The sequence below is a fragment of the Hemibagrus wyckioides genome, linkage group LG06 (genome assembly GCF_019097595.1).
Source record: "Hemibagrus wyckioides isolate EC202008001 linkage group LG06, SWU_Hwy_1.0, whole genome shotgun sequence".
Lineage (NCBI taxonomy): Eukaryota > Metazoa > Chordata > Actinopteri > Siluriformes > Bagridae > Hemibagrus > Hemibagrus wyckioides.
In genome coordinates this window covers 1,752,079-1,762,072 of record NC_080715.1, presented here as the reverse complement: position 1 = coordinate 1,762,072, position 9,994 = coordinate 1,752,079, and positions in this window count along the sequence as shown.

Below are 9,994 nucleotides of genomic sequence, written 5' to 3'. Positions count from 1 at the left end.
ATCACTACTTCATCTGTCTGATCTCTACTTCATCTGTCTAATCACTACTTCATCTGTCTGATCTCTACTTCATCTGTCTGATCTCTACTTCATCTGTCTGATCTCTACTTCATCTGTCTAATAACTACTTCATGTCTAACCTCTACTTCATCTGTCTAATCTCTACTTCATCTGTCTGATCTCTACTTCATCTGTCTAATCTCTACTTCATCTGTCTAATCACTACTTTATCTGTCTGATCACTACGTCATCTGTCTGATCTCTACTTCATCTGTCTAATCACTACTTCATCTGTATAATCTCTACTTCATCTGTCTGATCTCTACTTCATCTGTCTAATCACTACTTCATCTGTCTAATCTCTACTTCATCTGTCTAATCACTACTTCATCTGTCTGATCACTACTTCATCTGTCTGATCTCTACTTCATCTGTCTAATCACTAGTTCATCTGTCTAATCACTACTTCATCTGTCTGATCACTACTTCATCTGTCTAATCACTACTTCATCTGTCTGATCTCTACTTCATCTGTCTGATCACTAGTTCATCTGTCTGATCTCTACTTCATCTCTCTAATGACTACTTCATCTGACCGATCTCTACTTCATCTGTCTGATCTCTACTTCATCTGTCTAATCACTAGTTCATCTGTCTGATCACTACTTCATCTGTCTGATCTCTACTTCATCTGTCTAATCTCAACTTCATCTGTCTAATCTCTATTTCATCTGTCTAATAACTACTTCATCTGTCTGATCTCTACTTCAACTGTCTAATCACTACTTCATCTGTCTAATCACTACTTCATCTGTCTGATCTCTGCTTCATCTGTCTAATCAATACATCATCTGACTGATCACTAGTTCATCTGTCTGATATCTACTTCATCTGTCTAATCACTAGTTCATCTGTCTGATCACTACTTCATCTGTCTGATCTCTACTTCATCTGTCTGATCTCTGCTTCATCTGTCTGATCACTACAACATCTGTCTAATCACTACTTCATCTGTCTGATCACTACTTCATCTGTCTGATCTCTACTTCATCTGTCTGATCTCGACTTCATCTGTCTAATCACTAGTTCATCTGTCTGATCACTACTTCATCTGTCTGATCTCTACTTCATCTGTCTGATCTCTACTTCATCTGTCTGATCTCTACTTCATCTGTCTAATCACTACTTCATCTGTCTGATCTCTGCTTCATCTGTCTAATCACTACTTCATATGACTGATCACTACTTCATCTGTCTGATCTCTACTTCATCTATCTAATCACTAGTTCATCTGTCTGATCACTACTTCATCTGTCTGATCTCTACTTCATCTGTCTGATCTCTGCTTCATCTGTCTGATCACTACTTCATCTGTCTAATCACTACTTCATCTGTCTGATCACTACTTCATCTGTCTAATCACTACTTCATCTGTCTGATCTCTACTTCATCTGTCTAATCTCTACTTCATCTGTCTAATCTCTACTTCATCTGTCTAATCACTACTTCATCTGTCTGATCTCTACTTTATCTGTCTGATCTCTACTTCATCTGGCAAATAACTACTTCATCTGTCTGATCACTACTTCATCTGTCTAATCACTACTTCATCTGTCTGATCTCTACTTCAACTGTCTAATAACTACTTCATCTGTCTAATAACTACTTCATCTGTCTAATAACTACTTCATATGTCTGATCTCTACTTCATCTGTCTGATCACTACTTCATCTGTCTGATCTCTACTTCATCTGTCTAATCACTACTTCATCTGTCTGATCTCTACTTCATCTGTCTAATCACTACTTCATCTGTCTGATCACTACTTCATCTGTCTGATCTCTACTTCATCTGTCTGATCACTACTTCATCTGTCTGATCACTACTTCATCTGTCGAATCACTACTTCATCTGTCTGATCTCTACTTCATCTGGCTAATAACTACTTCATCTGTCTGATCACTACTTCATCTGTCGAATCACTACTTCATCTGTCTGATCTCTACTTCATCTGGCTAATAACTACTTCATCTGTCTGATCACTACTTCATCCGTCTGATCTCTACTTCATCTGTCTAATCAGTACTTCATCTGTCTGATCTCTACTTCATCTTTCTGATCACTACTTCATCTGTCTGATCACTACTTCATCTGTCTAATGACTACTTCATCTGTCTGATCACTACTTCATCTGTCTAATGACTACTTCATCTGTCTGATCACTACTTCATCTGTCTGATCACTACTTCATCTGTCTAATCACTACTTCATCTGTCTGATCACTACTTCATCTGTCTGATCACTACTTCATCTGTCTGATCACTACTTCATCTGTCTAATCACTACTTCATCTGTCTGATCACTACTTCATCTGTCTGATCTCTACTTCATCTGTCTAATCACAAGTTCATCTGTCTGATCACTACTTCATCTGTCTGATCTCTACTTCATCTGTCTGATCTCTGGTTCATCTGTCTGATCACTACATCATCTGTCTGATCACTACTTCATCTGTCTGATCACTACTTCATCTGTCTAATCACTACTTCATCTGTCTGATCACTACTTCATGTGTCTAATCTCTACTTCATCTGTCTAATCACTACTTCATCTGTCTGATCTCTACTTCATCTGTCTAATCACTACTTCATCTGTCTGATCTCTACTTCATCTGTCTGATCACTGCTTCATCTGTCTGATCTCTACTTAATCTGTCTAATAACTACTTCATCTGTCTAATAACTACTTCATCTGTCTAATCACTACTTCATCTGTCTAATAACTACTTCATATGTCTGATCTCTACTTCATCTGTCTAATAACTACTTCATCTGTCTAATAACTACTTCATCTGTCTAATAACTACTTCATCTGTCTAATAACTACTTCAAATGTCTGATCTTTACTTCATCTGTCTAATCACTACTTCATCTGTCTGATCTCTACTTCATCTGTCTAATCACTACTTCATCTGTCTAATAACTACTTCATCTGTCTAATAACTACTTCATCTGTCTAATAACTACTTCATCTGTCTAATAACTACTTCATATGTCTGATCTTTACTTCATCTGTCTAATCACTACTTCATCTGTCTGATCTCTACTTCATCTGTCTAATCACTACTTCATCTGTCTAATCACTACTTCATCTGTCTGATCTCTACTTCATCTATCTGATCACTAATTCATCTGTCTGATTACTACTTCATCTGTCTGATCTCTACATCATCTGTCTAATCTCTACTTCATCTGTCTGATCACTACTTCATCTGTCTAATCTCTACTTCATCTGTCTGATCACTACTTCATCTGTCTGATCTCTACTTCATCTGTCTAATCACTACTTCATCTGTCTAATCTCCACTTCATCTGTCTGATCACTACTTCATCTTTCTGATCTGTACTTAATCTGTCTGATCTATACTTCATCTGTCTGATCACTACTTCATCTGTCTGATCTCTACTTCATCTGTCTGATCTCTACTTCATCTGTCTAATAACTACTTCATCTGTCTAATACCTACTTCATATGTCTGATCTCTACTTCATCTGTCTGATCTCTACTTCATCTGTCTAATAACTACTTCATCTGTCTAATCACTACTTCATCTGTCTAATCACTACTTCATCTGTCTAATCACTACTTCATCTGTCTGATCTCTACTTCATCTGTCTAATCACTACTTCATCTTTCTAATCACTACTTCATATGTCTAATCACTACTTCATCTGTCTGATCACTACTTCATCTGTCTAATCACTACTTCATCTGTCTGATCTCTACTTCATCTGTCTGATCTCTACTTCATCTGTCTAATCACTACTTCATCTGACTGATCACTAGTTCATCTGTCTGATCTCTACTTCATCTGTCTAATCACTAGTTCATCTGTCTGATCACTACTTCATCTGTCTAATCACTACTTCAAATGTCTGATCTCTACTTCATCTGTCTGATCTCTACTTCATCTGTCTGATCTCTACTTCATCTGTCTAATCACTACTTCATCTGTCTGATCTCTGCTTCATCTGTCTAATCACTACTTCATATGACTGATCTCTACTTCATCTGTCTAATCACTACTTCATCTGTCTGATCTCTACTTCATCTGTCTGATCACTGCTTCATCTGTCTGATCTCTACTTAATCTGTCTAATAACTACTTCATCTGTCTAATAACTACTTCATCTGTCTAATAACTACTTCATATGTCTGATCTCTACTTCATCTGTCTAATAACTACTTCATCTGTCTAATAACTACTTCATCTGTCTAATAACTACTTCATCTGTCTAATAACTACTTCAAATGTCTGATCTTTACTTCATCTGTCTAATCACTACTTCATCTGTCTGATCTCTACTTCATCTGTCTAATCACTACTTCATCTGTCTAATAACTACTTCATCTGTCTAATAACTACTTCATCTGTCTAATAACTACTTCATCTGTCTAATAACTACTTCATATGTCTGATCTTTACTTCATCTGTCTAATCACTACTTCATCTGTCTGATCTCTACTTCATCTGTCTAATCACTACTTCATCTGTCTAATCACTACTTCATCTGTCTGATCTCTACTTCATCTATCTGATCACTAATTCATCTGTCTGATTACTACTTCATCTGTCTGATCTCTACATCATCTGTCTAATCTCTACTTCATCTGTCTGATCACTACTTCATCTGTCTAATCTCTACTTCATCTGTCTGATCACTACTTCATCTGTCTGATCTCTACTTCATCTGTCTAATCACTACTTCATCTGTCTAATCTCCACTTCATCTGTCTGATCACTACTTCATCTTTCTGATCTGTACTTAATCTGTCTGATCTATACTTCATCTGTCTGATCACTAGTTCATCTGTCTGATCTCTACTTCATCTGTCTAATCACTAGTTCATCTGTCTGATCACTACTTCATCTGTCTAATCACTACTTCATATGTCTGATCTCTACTTCATCTGTCTGATCTCTACTTCATCTGTCTGATCTCTACTTCATCTGTCTAATCACTACTTCATCTGTCTGATCTCTGCTTCATCTGTCTAATCACTACTTCATATGACTGATCACTACTTCATCTGTCTGATCTCTACTTCATCTATCTAATCACTAGTTCATCTGTCTGATCACTACTTCATCTGTCTGATCTCTACTTCATCTGTCTGATCTCTGCTTCATCTGTCTAATCACTACTTCATCTGTCTAATCACTACTTCATCTGTCTGATCACTACTTCATCTGTCTAATCACTACTTCATCTGTCTGATCTCTACTTCATCTGTCTGATCTCTACTTCATCTGTCTAATCACTACTTCATCTGTCTAATCACTACTTCATCTGTCTGATCTCTACTTCATCTGGCTAATAACTACTTCATCTGTCTGATCACTACTTCATCTGTCTAATCACTACTTCATCTGTCTGATCTCTACTTCATCTGTCTAATAACTACTTCATCTGTCTAATAACTACTTCATCTGTCTAATAACTACTTCATATGTCTGATCTCTAGTTCATCTGTCTGATCACTACTTCATCTGTCTGATCTCTACTTCATCTGTCTAATCACTACTTCATCTGTCTGATCTCTACTTCATCTGTCTAATCACTACTTCATCTGTCTGATCACTACTTCATCTGCCTGATCTCTACTTCATCTGTCTGATCACTACTTCATCTGTCTGATCACTACTTCATCTGTCGAATCACTACTTCATCTGTCTGATCTCTACTTCATCTGGCTAATAACAACTTCATCTGTCTGATCACTACTTCATCCGTCTGATCTCTACTTCATCTGTCTAATCAGTACTTCATCTGTCTGATCTCTACTTCATCTTTCTGATCACTACTTCATCTGTCTGATCACTACTTCATCTGTCTAATGAGTACTTCATCTGTCTGATCACTACTTCATCTGTCTGATCACTACTTCATCTGTCTAATCACTACTTCATCTGTCTGATCACTACTTCATCTGTCTGATCACTACTTCATCTGTCTGATCACTACTTCATCTGTCTAATAACTACTTCATCTGTCTGATCTCTACTTCATCTTTCTGATCTCTACTTCATCTGTCTAATCACTAGTTCATCTGTCTGATCACTACTTCATCTGTCTGATCTCTACTTCATCTGTCTGATCTCTGGTTCATCTGTCTGATCACTACTTCATCTGTCTGATCACTACTTCATCTGTCTGATCACTAGTTCATCTGTCTAATCGCTACTTCATCTGTCTAATCTCTACTTCATCTGTCTAATCACTACTTCATCTGTCTGATCACTACTTCATGTGTCTGATCTCTACTTCATCTGTCTAATCACTACTTCATCTGTCTGATCTCTACTTCATCTGTCTAATCACTACTTCATCTGTCTGATCTCTACTTCATCTGTCTGATCACTGCTTCATCTGTCTGATCTCTACTTCATCTGTCTAATTACTACTTCATCTGTCTAATAACTACTTCATCTGTCTAATAACTACTTCATCTGTCTAATAACTACTTCATATGTCTGATCTTTACTTCATCTGTCTAATCACTACTTCATCTGTCTGATCTCTACGTCATCTGTCTAATCACTACTTCATCTGTCTAATAACTACTTCATCTGTCTAATAACTACTTCATCTGTCTAATAACTACTTCATCTGTCTAATAACTACTTCCTATGTCTGATCTTTACTTCATCTGTCTAATCACTACTTCATCTGTCTGATCTCTACTTCATCTGTCTAATCACTACTTCATCTGTCTAATCACTACTTCATCTGTCTGATCTCTACTTCATCTATCTGATCACTAATTCATCTGTCTGATCACTACTTCATCTGTCTGATCTCTACTTCATCTGTCTAATCTCTACTTCATCTGTCTGATCACTACTTCATCTGTCTGATCTCTACTTCATCTGTCTAATCTCTACTTCATCTGTCTGATCACTACTTCATCTGTCTGATCTCTACTTCATCTGTCTAATCACTACTTCATCTGTCTAATCTCCACTTCATCTGTCTGATCACTACTTCATCTTTCTGATCTGTACTTCATCTGTCTGATCTATACTTCATCTGTCTGATCACTACTTCATCTGTCTGATCTCTACTTCATCTGTCTGATCTCTACTTCATCTGTCTAATAACTACTTCATCTGTCTAATACCTACTTCATATGTCTGATCTCTACTTCATCTGTCTAATCTCTACTTCATCTGTCTGATCACTACTTCATCTGTCTGATCTCTACTTCATCTGGCTAATAACTACTTCATCTGTCTGATCACTAATTCATCTGTCTGATCTCTACTTCATCTGTCTAATAACTACTTCATCTGTCTAATCACTACTTCATCTGTCTAATCACTACTTCATCTGTCTAATCACTACTTCATCTGTCTAATCACTACTTCATCTGTCTAATCACTACTTCATCTGTCTGATCACTACTTCATCTGTCTAATAACTACTTCATCTGTCTAATCACTACTTCATCTGTCTAATCACTACTTCATCTGTCTAATCACTACTTCATCTGTCTGATCTCTACTTCATCTGTCTAATCACTACTTCATCTTTCTAATCACTACTTCATATGTCTAATCACTACTTCATCTGTCTAATCACTACTTCATCTGTCTGATCTCTACTTCATCTGTCTGATCTCTACTTCATATGTCTAATCACTATTTCATCTGTCTGATCACTACTTCATCTTTCTAATCACTACTTCATATGTCTAATCACTACTTCATCTGTCTGATCACTACTTCATCTGTCTAATCTCTACTTCATCTGTCTAATCACTAGTTCATCTGTCTGATCACTACTTCATCTGTCTGATCTCTACTTCATCTGTCTAATCACTACTTCATCTGTCTGATCTCTACTTCATCTGTCTAATCACACACGCACACACACACACACGCACACACACACGCACACGCTCGCACACACACACACGCACACACGCACACACACGCACACACGCACACACGCACACATGCACACACACACGCACACACACACAAACTACTTCATCTGTCTAATCTCTACTTCATCTGTCTGATCTCTACTTCATCTGTCTAATCACACACGCACACACACACACACACACACACGCACACGCTCGCACACACACACACGCACGCACACACGCACACACACACGCACACACGCACACACACACACACACTACTTCATCTGTCTAATCTCTACTTCATCTGTCTGATCTCTACTTCATCTGTCTGATCTCTACTTCATCTGTCTAATCACTACTTCATCTGTCTGATCTCTACTTCATCTGTATAATCTCTACTTCATCTGTCTAATCACTACTTCATCTGTCTAATAACTACTTCATCTGTCTAATCACTACTTCATCTGACTAATCACTACTTCATCTGTCTAATCACTACTTCATCTGTCTGATCTCTACTTCATCTGTCTGATCACTACTTCATCTGTCTAATCACTACTTCATCTGTCTGATCACTAATTCATCTGTCTGATCTCTACTTCATCTATCTAATCACTACTTCATCTGTCTGATCTCTACTTCATCTGTCTAATCACTACTTCATCTGTCTGATCACTACTTCATCTGTCTGATCTCTACTTCATCTGTCTAATCTCTACTTCATCTGTCTAATCACTACTTCATCTGTCTGATCTCTACTTCATCTGTCTGATCTCTACTTCATCTGTCTAATCACACACGCACACACACACACACACACACACGCACACGCTCGCACACACACACACGCACACACGCACACACACACGCACACACGCACACACACACACACACACTACTTCATCTGTCTAATCACTACTTCATCTGTCTGATCACTACTTCATCTGTCTGATCACTACTTCATCTGTCTAATGACTACTTCATCTGTCTGATCACTACTTCATCTGTCTGATCACTACTTCATCTGTCTAATCACTACTTCATCTGTCTGATCACTACTTCATCTGTCTGATCACTACTTCATCTGTCTGATCACTACTTCATCTGTCGAATAACTACTTCATCTGTCTGATCTCTACTTCATCTTTCTGATCTCTACTTCATCTGTCTAATCACTAGTTCATCTGTCTGATCACTACTTCATCTGTCTGATCTCTACTTCATCTGTCTGATCTCTGGTTCATCTGTCTGATCACTACTTCATCTGTCTGATCACTACTTCATCTGTCTGATCACTAGTTCATCTGTCTAATCGCTACTTCATCTGTCTAATCTCTACTTCATCTGTCTAATCACTACTTCATCTGTCTGATCACTACTTCATGTGTCTGATCTCTACTTCATCTGTCTAATCACTACTTCATCTGTCTGATCTCTACTTCATCTGTCTAATCACTACTTCATCTGTCTGATCTCTACTTCATCTGTCTGATCACTGCTTCATCTGTCTGATCTCTACTTCATCTGTCTAATAAATACTTCATCTGTCTAATAACAACTTCATCTGTCTAATAACTACTTCATCTGTCTAATAACTACTTCATATGTCTGATCTTTACTTCATTTGTCTAATCACTGCTTCATCTGTCTGATCTCTACTTCATCTGTCTATTCACTACTTCATCTGTCTAATAACTACTTCATCTGTCTAATAACTACTTCATCTGTCTAATAACTACTTCATCTGTCTAATAACTACTTCCTATGTCTGATCTTTACTTCATCTGTCTAATCACTACTTCATCTGTCTGATCTCTACTTCATCTGTCTAATCACTACTTCATCTGTCTAATCACTACTTCATCTGTCTGATCTCTACTTCATCTATCTGATCACTAATTCATCTGTCTGATCACTACTTCATCTGTCTGATCTCTACTTCATCTGTCTAATCTCTACTTCATCTGTCTGATCTCTACTTCATCTGTCTAATCACTACTTCATCTGTCTGATCACTACTTCATCTGTCTGATCTCTACTTTATCTGTCTAAAAACTAC